Source organism: Sapajus apella, unplaced genomic scaffold (assembly GCF_009761245.1).
Source record: "Sapajus apella isolate SASKATOON/1434 unplaced genomic scaffold, GSC_monkey_1.0 scaffold118, whole genome shotgun sequence".
NCBI classification, from domain to species: Eukaryota; Metazoa; Chordata; class Mammalia; order Primates; family Cebidae; genus Sapajus; species Sapajus apella.
In genome coordinates, this window is record NW_022437058.1 from 2,995,897 (window position 1) to 3,015,131 (window position 19,235).

The 19,235-nt window shown below is 36.5% G+C and overlaps 1 protein-coding gene and 1 long non-coding RNA gene across 5 annotated transcripts in view; both read right to left on the reverse strand.

The window, feature by feature from the left end:
• The window catches only part of AUH (AU RNA binding methylglutaconyl-CoA hydratase), a 135,940-nt gene that overhangs the window by 54,479 nt on the left and 62,226 nt on the right, over positions 1-19,235 (reverse strand). The gene's annotated exons all lie outside the window — the stretch shown is intronic.
• On the reverse strand, positions 8,461-15,768 carry LOC116538207. Its single transcript, XR_004263553.1, has 2 exons — positions 11,852-15,768; positions 8,461-11,792 (listed from the first exon to the last, which is right to left on the reverse strand). It is a non-coding gene; the product is annotated as an uncharacterized LOC116538207 (long non-coding RNA).

The window sequence follows — 19,235 nt, forward strand, 5'->3', positions numbered from 1 at the left end:
CACTTTAGAAAGGATATGCTTCTCAAGCCAAATAAAGTTCCTGTGAAGGTTGTAAGCAACTAAAATTGACTCTGGTTAGCATAAGGAAACGGGATTTTTGGAAGACTCTCAGAGACCATCAAAGGGAGGCTCCACAAGATAACAGACAGAGACCAGAAAGACCAACTGGCAAGGGAAAGGGTCGCAGGGAAAGGGTGAGCGCATCTCCATGGAGACTTCAGGGCTGCAGCACTCCACCCTCCACACTGGAAAGTCCTGTGGAAGGGCCCCAGGCTGCAGAAACTCAAAGTTTCACACCCAAAGAGAAAAGAGGTAGTAGGGGCTTTGGTTCCCTTCCCTAGTGGGAAAGGGCCTGTGCTTTCCTCATAGAAACTGGGGTGTTCTCAGGAAAGAGAATAGATTCTCGACAGCCAAAAAGCAAATGTCTACTGCAGATTCTCAATAGGCCAGTGATGATAAAATACTCCTCAGTATTAAGTCTTTGGATGAATTTAGGTCATATTCACAGTTTTGGCTCCTGTAAGACTCAAAATAGATGCCCCTTGTACAGCAATAAGGGAATAAACACCTTCTGCTTGTCCTCTACCTAGAATCTTTGTTCAATTCTGATTGTGATCAAAATGAAAAAGAATTAGTGTTTGACAGACTCTGGTGCAGCCTACCTGGTGCCATATGTGGTACCTATCAAACCAAACACTGTAGCAGTGCACCCACCAAAATACACTTATACACAATCCAAATAAATTTGCACATTGGTATTCATCACTTTGATATAAAGATTAAGTTTGTTTCAATGCTTTTAAAAATACCTTCATTTTATGGAAATTAAATATTATTCCTAGAAAAATTTCATTTGGAGGTTGCTACTATTCAACTAAAAAGGATGAAAAAAATAACTGTCTTAATATGATCAAACTACTTTATAAAAATACTAATGCATAAATTGAATTTCATATAGAGTCAGGTATTAATAGTGCAAATAGGGAAGATACATAAATCTTTATTAGAAACATGTTTCAGAACACTTCATTAAAATAATAATTTATGTTTCCCTTCTCCAAATGGTCAGTGTTACAAATTTGAAAATATCCCTTATATAGATGTACTCAAGATTTAGCTAAAAGAAGGATTTGTTTATTTGCTAGAAATGAAGCAAAAGAACTTAGAGCAGCGTTCATCAAAACACAATCAGAAAATGCTTTACAACAAATTAAACAGAAAGGAGCATGCTTCCAAATGGTAATGGTGGTATGTGCATTTGCTTACAGAGACAATTAATGCATGCAGCTGGTGTCAACCTTCAGTAAATTTCAATCAAAGCTTGACAGCTACCAGTTATATTTCACTCAGAGTAATTATAGCAAATGGCATTCAGGCTTAATGTTCTACCATTTCTTTTTTTTTCTTTTTCCTGAAATGTAATCAACAAGATATTAAGACTGCTTCTGCTTAGTTTTCATTAATATTCACGGTGACAAAAATAAATATTCAGTCTAAGGCATTCAGTACAAAGTATAGATGAGGAAAGAAGACTCTATGCTCAGTAGAGTTTTTCCAAATATATGTAGCCTTTCTGCATAATATCATATTAGTCCTTTTATATTGCAATACAAAATCTTCAATATGCTTCTTTTTGTTGTTGTCATTGGTGTTTTTGAGAAGTTATTTCATTTTTGTCGACCAGGCTGGAATGCAATGATGTGATGTCAGCTAACTGCAACCTCCATCTCCCGGGTTCAAGCGATTCTCCTGCCTCAACCTCCCGAGTAGCTGGGGTTACAAGTGCCTGCCACCACACCTGGCTAATATTTTGTATTTTTAGTAGAGGCAGGGTTTCACCATGTTGGCCAGGCTGGTCTCGACTTCCTGATCTCAGGTGATCCACCCGCCTCGGCCTCCCAAAGTGCTGGGATTACAGACATAGGCCATGGCACCCAACCTAAATATGCTTCTAATTTTCTGTAATTCCAAGACTTTTCTATATACTTATTGCACAAGCATGTGAGTATCAGGCATCAAATGCTTTTGTATGTTAAATAAGGAAACACAACAGCAGCTCCCCTGGAATTGTGTTATTCTAAAAGCTGGTGCTCCTACACATTCTTTGTGTGGTGTCACAACTAAAATAGACATTAGGATAACGAACATATGGTCCAGACTTAATAAGCCATGTGCTTCAATTTTCATAGTATTTAAAATGTCAATTCTTATATCCAAATGTACTTTGAATCTTCATTCTCCAATAATTGCCTATTTAATCCCACTACACCTGTGTCTGCTGAAGTACACTTAAGCTGCTCTCGTGCTCCCTAGCTTCCTTCTCTTTTAAAGTGCTGCTTTCTACACATCCCATCAGTGTCCTGGGCCAATCAGCATATCTCAGGAGTCAAAGGAAATCCAGAAGCCCAGAGCATTCTGGGTTCACCTTGCTCCTCCCTGGGTCTCCATTCCAGCCCAGCAGAAATGGAGCAGTACCTAGTACTCTCCCATCTCTGTCTTAAGACCATCAGGATTTGTCTCAAAACCTGATATCCATTCTAATAACGTTCCCATTCACATTCTTTCTCCCATCTTCTGCTTAATTTTTCCATCACCACATTTACCATGGTCTAACATAGTACATATTTTATTTATCCGTCTGCCTCCTCAAATGTAAGCTCAATGAAGGCTAGCGGGTTGTCTCCGTTGTTTACTACTGTACTTCCAGCCATTACAACAAGTATCTGGTACATAAGCAGTACTCAATAAAATAATTATAGATGAATATATCTCACAAACTTGCAAACCAAAAAAATATTTCACTGTAAAATCAAGTAAAACCTAGTAGGCATAGAACATACTCTAAAGAAATAGGAGAGCTAAATCCTGACTACATAACATTTGTACTTTAGCATCAATGTACTTCACTGACTGGGATTTAGGAGGACAGAACAATACACAGAGCTGTATCAGTCAAGCTTCCTGGTAGCTAGCAATGGATACCAACTTTGGCTGATTTATACAGAATAATTTGCTGAAAGGTTTTTGGGTGACCTCATGAAACTACCAAGAAGGCCGAAGAATTATGACCAACATGGAGAAACCCTGTCTCTACTAAAAATACAAAATTAGCCGGGTGTGGTGGTGCGTGCCTGTAATCCCAGCTACTCGGGAGGCTGAGGCAGGAGAATCACTTGTGCCCAGGAGGCAGAGGTTGTAGTCATCTGAGACTGTGCCATTGCACTCCAGCCTGGGCAACAAGACCAAAACTCCGTCTCAAAAAACAAACAAACAAAGAAAAACTACAACAACAAATGAAATAGAAACAGAATACAAATGTGCAGAACATACTTATTGTTAGCAGAAAGAAATCAAAAAATATATATAAGCCTATTTTCTGGGTATGCCTCCTAAAAATCCTAGAAAAAAACCTGAATCCTTTAGGATTTCACAATACAGTATTTATTTTTTGCTGAATTACCAGTAGTAGTTGTAAGCCTTATGAATAATTAGCAAAAAATGTATAACTGCAAAGTCCAGTGTATAAAAATTGAGAAAGTTAAGTATCAGACTGGCAACTCAATTTATATTTCTGAATAATAGAGGACTTTATCCACTTTAAATAAATATTTTTTAGGTTAACCCCAACAAGATGGAAGTGAACTTCAGATAAGGAAGATAAATATCTACTAAACAGTCAAATATATGAAATTAAAGCACAGAAAAGGCCCCAAATCCATAAACCTGGCTAACCAAACTTCACCTAAGTTTCCTGTTCAATTTTGCTATTGAAAGTAACCTATCTGACCAATCCTAAGAGAATTACATTTCCTTAGTAGTTCAAAATGATGCTATACCTAAAACTTGCTCTCCTGGGGAAATTAAACTGAACTAGTTGCTCCTAAACACACAGAAGAGAGTAACAATTAGGCAAGGAAGGAGCTGGGATAGCAAAAGGGAAAAAAAGGACATCAATAAGTACTAAAACACATTAAACCACAGTACCAATGATAACTAGTACAACACGCGCTGGGTGGTGATTTACCAAAACCCTTTCAAAGGCTTCTACATGCATTCCTTCATGTCATTGTCCCAATACCATTAGAAAATATGCATGACTACTCTTGCACTTAGGGATTAGGAGACAGAAACGTAGAGAGGCAAGTCACTTTCCCAAAAGGCTACAGAGCAAAGCTTCAGATCCAGGCAGCCCTGCTCCAGGACCCCAATCACTACATAGAAACAGGTGAGGTTAATGGTTTTGTAACAGTTCATATTTTCTCAATCTCTTTCTGAAACACTGATGTGATACATGACTGATTTCAAAGTAGCTCATTTTAAATATTAGGTATTATTGGACCTGTAAAAAATTAATCTTAAAGGAGCCCTTTAGTTATTTCTTATCTTTCAAGCACTTGCCTCTGGCTGGAAATAGAATGGGGAACTTCCCTAAGCAAGTGTAAAGTTGGCCATAGGAAAATGTAATGCAAAAGTACAGTTAGATAATTAGATGAGTGTTCTCAACCATTTGACAGAGCCAATCCTAACATGGCATCAGGTAGAAGTTTGCTCCTTTGTTTTCATAAAATGTCAACCACCTCAACAAGCCAAATCTCCAAGCTGAGCAGAAATCCCATAACTTATTACCCAAAAGGACGACTATGGCTATTTCCAGAGAATTTCTCTGCCACTGAAATGCTAGTGACCAAGTGTAATTATTAACAGGTCAAGTAATAAATTGATTCCAGGGCAGTGGAAATTATGTTGATGAAATGAAAAGTAGCCTTGCTGACAATGCACCATTTCTAGACAGCACATTTGAACATCAAATCTCACACCAAAGAGATGTGCCAAATGCCAGTGACCTAGTTTCACTAGGGTGGGAAAGATACAGCAATCTATCTTTTGACACTAGAACAAAAATACAGCTTCATGCAATAAAGGTTTTAAGTAATTGTCCACGGAAGGCCAAAAATAATAACCAGAGCCAATATCAAATACAAATTTCTTTTATGTACCTCATAAGTTAATGGGGTACATATTATCTATATTTCAAATTTGAAAAAAAAAAGTTAGGAACAGGTCGGGCACAGTGGCTCATGCCTATAATCCCAGCACTTTGGAAGGTAGAGGCAGGCATATCACTTGAAGCCAGGCCAACATGGTGAAACCCCATCTCACCTAAAAATGCAAAAAAATAATTAGCCGGGTGTGGTGGCGGACACCTGTAATCCCAGCTACCTTGAGAGGCTGAGGCACAAGAACCCCAGAAGCAGAGGTTGCAGTGAGCCAAGATCACAGATGACAGAGTAAGACCCTGTCTCCAAAAAAAAGAAAAGATATTGCATATATAAAATTGTTATTAATGTGAATTCTCAAAAATATGGCCTATCCCTATCTACAGAGTAATGTGACTTTAATAAAATTATTTTGGACTTTTTCCAAACAATAACAAACAAGAACAAAACATTGTAACTGTTTGTTATTTTTTAGAAACTCAACAAAGATTACTAACTCACTTTGCAGTGCCACATCTAAAGAAAAATGCAAGTAATAAAACATGAAACTTTTTTAAAAAAAGGATCTTCATGTTACATGCACAGAAAAACATAGAACTTGGCAACATAGCGCCATGAAAACAAAACCTATCACTTTATATACTGGCAAAAACAATAGCTTATAGAACATACAGGACAAGAAACAAGTTTAGAAGACACTGAGTTTACAAAATATGTTTGCCACGTGGTTTTCTTCTTCAAGTAAATAATGTGAAAACAGGACAAAATCACCTCTTAGAAGAAATATATTATACAACACCTGTAATGCCAGCACTTTGGGAAGCTGAGGCAGGAAAATCGTTTGAGCCCAGGAGCTTGCGACCAGCCTGGGCAAATAGCAAGACACTCATCTCCACAAAATTTTTTTTTAAAAACCAGCCAGCTGTGGTAGTGCTTGCCTGTAGTCCCAGCTACTTGGGAGGCCAAGGTGGGAAAATCAGTTGAGCCCAGGAGTTCCAGGTTACAGTGAGCTATGACCATGCTACTGCACTCCAGACTGGATGACAGAGCAAGACCCTACCTCTAAAAATTAATACTAAGATTTTCAAATACCTTTTAAGATATTAATGTTCAGGGCTAATAATCTCATCTATAAAAATGGATGCATAAAATACCATTCCAATATAGGCACACAGAATCCAGAATTACAATTTAGCATGAAAAAATAATATACCATTACCATGTACAGTTCACTCCAGAAACGCTAGAGTCTTTCAACTATCTAAATAATTCCAGTATCAAGAAATTTAGTATTAACAATGTGTCACGATAGTTTCTTAACATGATTAAGGAAGTATGTCTCAAACTAAAAGCCAGGAGAAGGTTTTACGGTAAAACAGAACTTTTTTCATAAGAATTGAAAGTGAAAAGGGAAGATATCTAAAATATAATATTAAATCAAAATAGCAAGCTGCAGAAGAGAATGTATGAAATAATCATTGTTAGGGAAAAAAATCTATGTATGTATGTATGTATGAATTATCAGTGTATGCATTTAAATCTTTTCAAATGACAGCCATCAAATAATTAACAATAATTACTTATTGGGGCTGTTTTCCCTACTGTTTGAATCAAAATCAAGTGACACGAGACAACAAAGACAACTACTTTTAAGAAACCCTCAGTTACTAAAAGATGAAAATTTGAAATTCCCCAAAATTATTTCCAACTATTATTCTGATTTCCTAATCAAACATTATTGTGTTTAGGCATTTTTCTTTTTTAAAAAAGGTAGCAATATTACTTTCGTCTTTGAATGCTCTGGGAGTTAAATTTGAAAGTAATGTCATTCCTTTCTTATTAACTGAGATTATAACAGCTTGGTACAGAAGATTCCCCATCAAGGGGACACAGGCTCTGATGGTAGGGTGCTCAAGGTTTCCCCACTGGAGGAGGCATGATAGAGGCAGCAGGTGAGTTTTAATGATGTGTCAGGAAAGAGACAGCAGAAGGTAGAAGACAAGGGGAAGAAACCGCAGGAAAAGAAAACAACTGAGTGCTGGCAATGTGCTACGTGCAGTAAGATCACACAATGGCACTGCCACAAAAGGGTGCCATGCCTAGCAACCATAGGGTCCAGAAATATATTCACAAAGTCCCACTTTAAAATGGAAGAATAATAGGGAAAGCAAGATACACAAATATAAAAACACATTCTAGTTTCACAGTGTAATCTTACAAGCAGCAAAAATATTTTTTATAAAAGCCAATTTTACATATGTAGTAAAGACAAGAAACCTGAACACTGAGAATTTTTTTTTCCATCTCTTCCACAATCTTGACAGATGGTGCTCACTTCTGAGTGACAAGTAACTATAAAAACCAGTAAGTCTATTTCAAAGCAAAAGTGGTCCTTTAAACTACTCATGCCAAATGCCTTTTAAGATTATCACTGTTAAGTCTGATTTTACCTTCATGGGTAACAAATCTTGGAAGTAGTTTGGTGAGATTTCAATGAATGGAAAAATAGCAACAGTCTGGATATACAGTAAGAGAACTTTTCTGATTAAGTGGTCGGTCATTTCACAAAAATAATGCAACTGAAGGACGGTGCATTTATTAATTTAACGGATCATATAGCCCTTCCTCTCCCAGCCAAGATAGGGTAGCAAAGGCTGGATTTACCTTCCTGCCTGAAAAACTCAAATACGGTTTTCAAGACACAGGACATGAGGCAACAAAGGACAGTAACTGCTGAAACAGGCGACATGAGCCCCGGGACTGCCCAACCTAACTTGGATGAGTATCAAAATAATTATGCTCAGTAAAAGAACTCAAGCAGAGAAAAGATTGCACAGGGGTTAAGAATATTTATGTCAAATTCTGGGAAACAAAAGCTAATCCACAGTGACAGAAAATAATTCAGTGGTAGCATGAAAAAACTTTTAAGAGTAATAGATAATATTCACTATCTTGGTTGTGGCTGTGATTTCACGGGTGTATATATGCCAAAACATATCAAATTGTATGCTAAAATATGTGTATGTTGTTGTACATCAATTATAACTTTAAAAAGCCGTGAAATATATTAAAAATGAAGAAACATTATGGCAAAAAACCATTAGGTAAGAATAAAGTGTTAGTTCTTACAATGTGTCAGGTAATGTCATAAACACTTTGCATGTATTATCCTACTCAATTCTCAAAACCTATGGTATAGGAATTATCTTTATTGTACAAAAGAAACTGAGCTATATAACTATTATTCCAAAGGAGAATTCTTGTTATCACTAGACTTGACATTGAAGTTTGTTAGATGGCATGCTGACTGACGGGTACACACTGAAATATCCCTCTGATGGTAAGTCTGAACAGTTTACACATCCTGTTTTACATATTACAGGCACTAGAGAGTCAAAAAAGCAGTCACCAAACTGGATGATTTGTAGAAAGTGAATTCAGTTTTATTTTTAAAAGATAAGGGAAATGAACTGCCGCTCTTCTTAATTTACAGACAGAACTAATTTACCTTCCTTGATTAACTTTCTACATATTCTACTTAATGACTGAGAAAAAGGTAGGTCTTTGAACATCTGCTTTCTAGACTGCTTCAAGTGATTCCTGAGACCATTTATTTAACTTGATACATAAAATAAACACTATAGAATATTAAAATGTAAATAAGGCCACCTTGATTACAGCTGGATAATAAGAAAGTAACATGCCACTCATAAAATGAATAACCTGTTTTTTTCAGATATCAAGTTACCAGCGATTTTTAAAAGTGAGAGCAATAAACACTGACATAAATCTGAGGTTATAAGGAGGAAATTAAAATACTTAGAATCAAAGTCACCAGTTAATTAATTTCATTACTTATATAATTTGAACACATAAAACAATAAAACTAATTTTAATGAAGAAAAAAAGGCAGTTAAAGTAAACATAGTCTTATAGTATTAATTCTCCTATCTATTCTGTATAACTATCCTTTGAAGTTAATCTCATTCTCTTTTCTCCAGGAGCAGTAATTCACACATTCAAATATACAGACTGAGGACTTACCAGTAGGCTGGGCCCCTTGGTCTTATACTCTGAACAATGAGAGAAAGCAGCTTCAAAATTTAGTTTTACATTTATTATGTATTTTGAGCTAATTTTTGCACAAATTGTAAGGTTTGCATCAAGGTTCTGTTTTATTATTTTTTTGCATATGGAAGTCCAATTATTCCTAACCACACTTTCTCCATTGAATTGCCTGTGCATTTTCCTCTGACTTTCAGGATTTTTTTTTAAAGTCTTGAATTTGAGGCAGTTTATTTATGATGTGTCTGATCACGGATTTCTCTGGGCTTGTTTAGATTCACTCAGCTTCTTAAATTCTTGTGTGTCTTTCACCAAATTAGGAAAGTTTTCAACCATTATTTCTTCCATTTTTTTTTTCCTAAAACACACTTTCTCCTCTCCTGGTACACTTGACACACAAATGTTAAAGCTTTGAGTATCGTCTCACAGGTTCCTAAGGTTTGGTTCATTTATTTAAGCACAATGATTTTTTTCTCAGTTGTTCAGACTGAATAATAATTTCTATTGCTCTCTCTTCAGATTCAGTCACTTTCTCTTTTGTTCATCTTTATTCTGCAATTCAGTCCATCCAGTTTGTTTTTTTATTTTGGCAATTTTATTTTTTAATCCTAAGATTTTTATTTGTTGAAGTTACTTTCCTGGAGTTCTGTCTGTACCAGTGTCCACTTCTGTGTTTCAGGATGCCTTTAGAACAGGTCAGTGGATGGCAGGAAAAAAATGAATCCCACGGTTTTTTACTTTCAGCCCAGGCTGCTCTCGAAAACTCCACAAGTATGTCACAGTCTACTTAAAATTGTACTTGATATTTAATGATCATTTTGAAGGAAACATGTCCAAAACAATATTCTTGATTGTCACTTCTCAACTTGCTTTTTGAATAGCTTTCCACATCTCAGTAGAAGGCAACCTCTCTTTTCAGTTACTGCTGCCAGAATCCTTGGAGTCATTCTTTACATCTGTTTCTTCCCAGATGTCTGACAAAAGATTCTCTTGGCTCCATCTTTAAAAGATACCCAGAATCTAAACCACACCCCACTACTTCCACCATTCCTGTCCCAGTCCAAGCCCCCATCACACTCCACTTCAACCACAGTAACAGGCCCCTGGCAGGAATAGGCCTCTTGCTTCTAACCCAGCCCTACTGTTGTCTGCTCCTAACACAGTGATGACAGTGAACCTTCAAATATCTAAGAGCACATGAAGCCAAGTCACACCACTGCACTCAGGGTAAACGTTAAAGTCCTGACAGTGGCTATGAGACCTCTAGATCTGACTCCTCTATTGTTTCTCTGACAGTATCTCCTATCACTCTTCCTCCTCCTCTCTGCTATGGTTGTGGTGAGGTGGTGAATGCTCCAAGCACACTCCCATCTACGGCCTTTTTACTAGTTGATACTTTTGTCTGAAATGCTCTTCCTCATATCTGTATAATTAATTTACTCAATTCTTTTTAAGTCTTTATTTCAATGTTACCTTCTAAATGGGGTTTGTTCTGACCTCTTCGTTTTAAACTACAAACCCACACTCTCCTCAGACCCCTTCCCCTATTTTTTTTTTCTATAACACCTTCCAATTCTGCCATAATACATAACTTATCATTTGCCATGTCTACTGTTCCTATGCCAGAAGGTACCTGCTTGGTGGCAGGGATCTTTCTCTGATTGTTCATGGCTGTATCCCTAGTGTCTATACCACTGCGTGACTCAACAAATGTCTGCCAAGGCAAGTGACTAAATATGCCTGGAAAATGGCATGTGAGCAAGGGGAGCCGTGGCAAGGAGCTGAGGTCAGAGAAGTAGCCAGGGACCCACCCTGTAAGACTTATCATCTATTAAACCTTGGTGATGGCTGACAGAAGCCACACTGTTTTTCTGAACTCATGACTCCCAGCTTTATATTGCCTTATTCCTGTTTGATTACAACAACTGCATTATAAAGGATGGTTATGATGCTTGTACACATGTCTAATCTCTCCTAAAAGATTTTAGATGATCAATTCCAAGGCAGCATTGCTGGGTCCTACGTCAACCTATTTATTCCAGAGCAACTAACAAAAAGGCCTGTACACAGTGCAAAGTCAGACAATAACTCCCAAACCACCCTAATTACACAAAAAGAACCAGTCACTGAATTATACTTTAATGCACAAAAAGATGAGACTTTGTAGTGTGTGCTCGTGTACATGCAAGGTATGTCAATAAATACACTGGACTTTAGAGGGCTGAATGAGTTTTAGCTTTAAGGAAGTCACCTGGGGAAGTGCTACACTAAACCCAACTACACTGTTCTTTCTTCATGTCAGTAAAATGTTGACATTATATGAGCCTCTTAAAAAAAAAAAAGTTCTTTTGTTATACTTTTTTTCTTCCTGAAATAGTATGACCTTAATCATATTTGGCACAGAATGATCTTTTGATATTTATGAAAATAAAACTTACCCTCACAGGATAAAAATGAGTCACTGCTGAGGATATTTAAAAGAATAGGCTCAGATTCTGACGAAACTTCTAAAAGGATCTCAACAAAGGTTATCAACAAAGCCTTTCAAAATGACTACTGTATTCAAGACTACATACACTCACAGGATTTAAAAATCCACCCTTAGCCTAAAATCAAGTTCCTGGAAAACAGGCCAAAATACTGCCTTACTGCTGAACACAACGAACACTGATGTACAGTAATGCCCCAGATCTCTCACCCAGAGGGGTGAAAACAAGACAAAACTGGGGTCTTGTTTTCTGGTTCCAGAAAACCTCTGATTCCAGAGGTTTTCTGGAACCAGAAAAAACCAGCCTCTTTTTCTGGTTCCATAAAACCTCTGTGCTCTAATTTTCCTTCTTCCTTTCTTTTTAAATTTGGAAATAGTAGGCCAACAGTAATTACTATAGGTTCTTTTCCTGAAAAGTTTCTAAGATCATCCTAAAACTATGCCCACATTTGTCACCACCCCAATCAAATGATCAAAGATCTTATCACCCAAAGTGGGATGACCTAACATTAGGAATCATATAATAAACACAAAATGAAATATGCAGCATTAACAATTTAATGTTCTTGGCAAAATGTCTTAACCTAATCATGAGGAAACATTGAGTGAAATCTAGAATGAGCAAGCCTCAGTAAGACAATTGCCTGAATTCTCTAAACAAAAAGAAAAAAGAAGAAAAAAAATATATATATGTACACACTGTTTGGGTGGGGTCACTGAAGAGATGTTAGTCAAAGTACGCAAGAGTTAGACATGAGGAATAAGTTCAAAAGATCTACTGTATGTCCTGGTGACCACAGGTAATGGTAACATATACCTGAAAATTGCTGGGAGTAGATCTTATATGTTCTCACCCCATATACACGCACACAAATGAGTATATGAGGCAATACATGCTAATTAGCTTAATTTAATCACTTCACAATGTGTGTGTGCAAATATATACAAAAACATTATACGCAGAATTTTTACTTGTCAGTTAGAAAAATAAAAGACTTAATCCCTTAAAAAATTGGTGAATATCATGTTTCAGGTTAAAAGAAAAGTTACCATCACCAATCATGAGACACAGGGACACCATGCAACCCCAATAGGATGCCCTGAGAAGAATACAGCATCACTTCTGCAGAATTCATGCCCAAAATGAATAATCTTCATTTATTTATCAGGAAACATTAGTCAAACCCAAAAATAAAGACATTCCATAAAATTACAGACTGACATTCTTCAAAATTGTCAAGGTGATTAAATACAAATGTGTACATTGAGCAACTCTCTCAGCTCATAAGAGACAAAGGAGACAAACTAAATGCAACATGGGGTCATAAACTAGGTTTTGGACCAGAAAAAGGACGCTTGTGAGAAAAGTGACAGCATTTGAATAAGGTCTACAGATTAGTTAGTAATAACATATCAGTGTTAACTGTCTAATTTTGATCATTGTGGTATAGTTATATAATGTTAATATTTGAGGAAGCTGGGCAAAGCATACATAAGAATGATTTATACTATCTTTTTAACTATTCTGTAAGTCTGAAATTACTGCAAAATGAAAAGTTAAAAAATAAAGGCTATCGACAAAAGAAATAAGTGTTGTAGAAAACAAAAAAAAAATGAATGGCGTACTCTTCCAGGTTTGAAAAAACCACAGATTTAACCAAATGAAAAATGGATCTTGCCCTGGAAAAACAAAACATAAAATGACAGCTACACAACTGGAGAAATCCAATTATGAATCATATATTAAATGATATTACTTACTAAATTACTGTTAATATTCTTGGTTGTGATAGTAGTGCTGGTTATGTAAGAGACCATTCTTGATTCTTAGAAAATATATGCTGAAATATTTAAAGGCCCATCTATATTTTGAAATGTTTCTATGAGAAAGAAGGATTTGGGAAATGGAAGGAAAAAGAAAATAGGATAGATCTTGGTAAAGAGTATAAAAATATGTATTTTACTGCCTTTCAAATTTCCTATTTGAATATGCCTCTCCTCAAAAGCTGGGGAAATAAAAAATGAGTTCACAGAGCAGTGGAAATACAAAGCATCTCAATCCCAGTGGTGTACACCCAAGCAAAAAGCCTTAACAAATTATCTTAGTTATAATAAGGTTTCCTGACACAGACCCCAAAACCTCCAGTAGAAGAGGTAAGAACAAAGACCAGGAATTAGAAAATCTGTCACTATTTTTTCTGTAAATTTAAAGAGATTTTCTATACTGTCAAATAAAAGGATCTTAATCCTCTGAACTTGTATTTCGTCCTTGTAAATGCATTAAAGGAAAGTACTATTTTAGAAACTATTTATAAAAGAGAATTTTATTTTATAATATTTGCATATTCTCCCAGTTGGGAGAGGATAGGAAATGTAAATGCTTTCTTAAAGGTGAGAATGTTGGAGATCAAACTAGGGCTATATATTGTACAAAAATCTCCAGTAAAATTACAGCAAAGTTCTGGGTAACCATTTTAATTATTTTTAAATTGGCTAGTGCTTCAAATCAACAGTATTTCATTTCGTGCTTAATATCTGTAATCAAAAACATATATACACATATATATTACAAATAAAAGCACTGGTTCAAGTATTTGATAGTCAATTACATCCCATATTTTAATTACATCTGATATAACTGTTTAAGGAGGTTCGATTTTGCTTTAATGTTTCTACATTCCTTCACATCTTCCTTTTTATTGCACTATATACTTTTAATAGTCATTTGACACCAAACAATATTCTTTCTAATAAAAACTGAAATTGAGTCTTCTAATTTAAAAACTACATGATAGCAATGGAACATTAATATTGTTCATTAGAAATACTACCATCTATTCAAAATAATTATTTTATAATATAATTTTTTAAATTTGTAAAACACACCTTAAAAATCAACATATTATCAGGCAGGTCCACGCTTCCAGTAAAGAAAACAAAACAAAATACTATTTTTTGACAAATTGCTTTCCTGTAAACTGCTCTCACAAAAGGACAGAAGTGATGAAAGGACAACCAATAGCGTCATGTTAACTCTCTCATTTTTATCAAATGTACAGTAAATTCAAATAAGGAGGTACAATTTCATTTGGATTAACTTACAAATGTTGCCTGGTATGAAACCACAGACCTGTAAAAACTTAGGGGAACATTATTTGTCAGATTTTAAACATCTATTTCCTACAGTGGCTGCAATTAATGTATTTTACCCAAAGATATTTGCTTTCTCCATAATATTAAAAAGAAAACTAAGCATCTATTTTTCCCACAATATTTTCCCCGTATTTGAATTCTCCCCACTTATTTTCTGTCTATCTTTCAGCTGTCAGCATCTGCTCATCTGGAAAAGAGGAAGAGCTGAGGCAGCTAACAGTGGAGCAAGGCTCACTGGCAATGGCCAAGCCTTCCCCGGAGATTACACCCCTGGCTGTTCATACGGGCTTCTGTAACAGGAGGCAGCTGACGCATTTTCTTTCAACCAAAAGAGATTTACCAAGAAGGGAGAAAAAAATTAAGTACAGTCTACTGTGTCTATTATAGAAAGCTCTTTATAACAGTTAACAGAAATGTTTATAGCCAAAAGGACGATATCTCAGAGATCACTTCAGGCATGGCAAAATTCACCAATATAAAAACACAATTTTTGAAAAAAGCAGTCTTTTCTTATCAACTATAACAAAGGAAAGAGGACAAAAGAGATGACGAAAATATCTATGGATAAAAAATCTTCTGTAGCTAGAGCAGAAGAGGACTTTTCTACATAAAAATTTCAGAATAGCTTCTTTAGGTAATAAACACAAAAGCCTATTTTTTAAAAAAAAAAATCTCTTCTGTTTCAAAAAAACAGTCTTCACCCAGGGCACTTTAAGAACTATAATATTAACTTAAAAGCAGACTAAAAATTCTGTGGATCTCCTACCTAAATGTGAATATGTAGCCTCATGTTATGTAGCCTCACCGAAATTTTTATTAATAATGAAAATGAGTCTGATTTTCATTTTTATTAAAAAATTCAATGCTACGTAACATTTTATGAGCTATGAATCTGAAAGTTTCATGGTATTAAAAGAGGAACTAAAATATATTCCTCAAACTCACTTAGGAAAAAAGAGGTCAGGGCAGTGGCTCACACCTGTAATCCCAAAACTTTGGGAAGCCAAGGCAGGAGGATTGCTTGAGGCCAGAAGTTCAAGGCCATCGTGGGCAACACAGTGAGATTCTGTCTCTACAAAAAGAAAAGAAAATTAGCCAAGTGCAGTGCTGTGCACCTGTAGTCCCAGGTACTCCCAGAGGCTGAGGTGGGAGGATCTCGAGCCCAGGAGTTTGAGGCTGCAGTGAGCTATCGTTACATCACTCTACTCCAGCCTGGGTGACTGAGCAAGACCCTGTCTCCTTTAAAAAAAAAAAGAAAGAAAAAAAAGAAAGGAGAAAAAGAAAAGGAAAAAGAAAAAGACAACCATCTTTTATAAGTACACGGGAAAATGTCAAAGCATTCTTTTATCACAAATTTATTTAATGAAAACTAGAAAAATAATTCTACTCATCAGAATATCTAGTTCAAATTCAATCAAATCTACCAAAAAAAAAAAAAAAAGTGGATTATAATTAATACATCCACTACTGAAGAGGACCATAAAGAACTTAAGTATACTGGAAAAAAATTCTAGTTTCTAGAACTCAAAAGGTATGACACTGTGCGTTTACAAGAGAATACGGAAGAGGCTTTTATCTATAATCTGTTTTCATCTAATCAAAACAAACACTGCTCTGTACCTTCTGGTAGTTGTAACACAAAACTTTTCATGATCAAGACAGAAAATATCCAAATTACCAAGTTCATCTTGCTCCCACCCCAAATTTCTGCCACCTACTAACCCCCATCTGTCCCCCCAAATTATGTAAACATTGTCAAAAAGTTGCTGTACTCATTGCTATAACAAATTACCACAAACCTGTTGCGTTCAAACAACTGAAATTTATTCTTTCTCAGTTTTGGAGGCTAGAAACTCAAAATCAAGGTGTCTGCAGTACCGGTTCCTCTGAGAGGCTCTGAGAGAAAATTTGTTCCGTGCCTTCTTCCTTGGCTTCCCGTGGCTGCCAACAACCCTTGGCACATTCCTTGGCTTGTGGATGTATTACTCCACTCTGTTTCTGTCTTCACATCACCTTCTCTTCTGTGTCTTCCACTTTCTTATAAGGACCCTTTGTCTTTGGATGTAAACTTCTCTCAGATAATCCAGAATACCTCATCTTGAGATCCCTAATTACAAGTGCAAAGACCCTTTTCCTTCCAGGCTGACATCTCTTGGTGTGTGTTTAGGCGGGTGAGGGGTAAAGGGAGCAGGTCATTCAATCCACTATAGCCACTATCTTTCTATCTTCTAGGATTAGTTACATCCTGACTACCAATTAATGCTTACTTCTCAAAAAAATTTCAGAAACACGTCACATCACCCTTTTTCTAAATTTTGCTTTATTTCACATAGTTTTCTGGGAATTCTTTTTAAATGGATCAATTTTCTTACAAATCCCTCTAGTGTTTTTATTAGTCATAGTGAAAAAGGGAGACATAATAGAATAAATATATATTAAATGCTTTTGGCCTACAAGAATAACACTTTTATGAATTGCCAAAGTAGAAAACATAGGGAGTCTTACACGTTGATCTTGGCAGTCTTCAATTTCACTGTAACCTGTTTTTAATTTCTACCTATATATAATCAGAATAAACACTCTTATAATGATAAGGTTAACCATACAATTTTAACCAATTCATATGCAAACCTGCCTGCCATGTTCAACACTGACTTTAATATTTACATTGTTATTGTTGTTTCATTCGTACTCCAAGCATCTTTTAGGATATATAAGATACCATGAGCCAAGATTGTGACACTGCAGTCCAGCCTGGGCAACAGAGTGAGACTCCATGTTTAAAAAAAAAAAAAAAAAGGTTCCAAGGAAGGTTACTACAACATGCATAACCTTAAACAAAATCTACTTTTTGAAAGAATGACTTCACAAAATGGGAATGCCTCCAAATTCTCTGAATCAAAAGACCAACAATTTCAGATTTATTGGAAGATGCAAGATTTCATAATCAATTTTGGAAAGACGTTTTCTTAAATGGCTCTTTCAAGAGCAGACGCTCATCTATTGTTTTCATAGGAATAGAAGAAATGACACCTGCTTAGCTCTAAGTTCAGGCTACCCACTAACCCCAACTTTTGTCCCACTGCAAAGAAACATGAGAAGAGAAGCAAGGGGGTACAAAGCCTGGAAACCCTCTCTTCTTTTTTTTTTTTTTTTTTTTGAGACAGAGTCTGCTCTGTCACCCAGGCTGCTGGAGCGCAGCACAATTTCAGCTCACTGCAACTTCCACCTTCAGAGTTCAAGCAATTCTCCTGCCTCAGCCTCCCAAGTAGCTGGGATTACAGGCTCACACCACAACACCTAGCTAATTTTTGTATTTTTAGTAGAGATGGGGTTTTGCCATCTTGGCCACGCTGGTTTCAAACTCCTGACCTCAAGTGATCCAGTGCCTCAGCCTCCCAAAATGTTGGGATTACGGGCGTGAGCCACGGCACCCGGCCACCTCTCTTCTTCTTCCACTTGGAGTTTCACCAACTGCATGAAGCTGTTGATGAGGACACACACATTTAAATGCACTCATAAGGCTGGGCACGGTGGCTCACACCTATAATCCTGGCACTCTGGGAGGCCGAGGTGGGTGGATCACAAGGTCAAGAATTCACAACCAGCCTGGTCAATACAGTGAAACCCCATCTTTATTAAAAATACTAAAAAGTAGCTGGTTATGGTGGCACAAGCCTGTAGTCCCAGCTACTTGCGAGGCTGAAGCAGGACAATCGCCTGAACCCAGGAGGTGGAGGTTGCAATGAGCCGAGATGGCGCCACTGCACTCCAGCCTAGGCAATGGAGTGAGACTCCGTCTCAAAAAAATAATAATAAATTTTTTAAAAGGCACTCATAAAAGCTTCAAAATGTTTGTGTAATCCTTTAGGAAAACAGATCCAAACAGTGACAACAGTAATTTAGCACAGTAATTTGAAACTTAAGAACCACCATCTTCACTGCCTACATAAACTAAAAATAGGGCATAGAGGCATACCTCATTTTATTGTGCTTCCCTTTATTGTACTTCACAAAAACTGCATTTTTACAAATTAATGGTAACCCTGTATCAAGCAAGACTATTGGTGCCATTTTTTTCCACATCATGTGCTTACCTCATGTCTGAGCCACATTTCGGTAATTCTCACAGTATTTCAAACTTTTTCATTATTATATCTCTTACGGTAACTTGTGAACATTAATCTTTGATGATACTACTGTAATTGTTTTGGGGGACCATGAACCATGCCCACAGAAGATGGCAAACTTAACCAATAAATGTATGTATTCTGACTGTTCAACCAGCTGGCTGTTCCCCTACCTCTCTCCCTTTCCTTGGGTCTCTCTATTCCCTTAGACATAACAGTATTGAAATTAGGCCAATGAATAACCCTCCAGTGGCTTCTGCAGTGTTTAAGTAGAGCAAAGATCCACACGTCTCTCACCAGAAATCAAAAGCTAGAAATGTTAATCATTTCTAGTAAGGAAGGCATGTCAAAAGCTGAGACCAGCCAAAAGCTGGGCCTCCTGCACTAGCTAGCTAAGTTGCA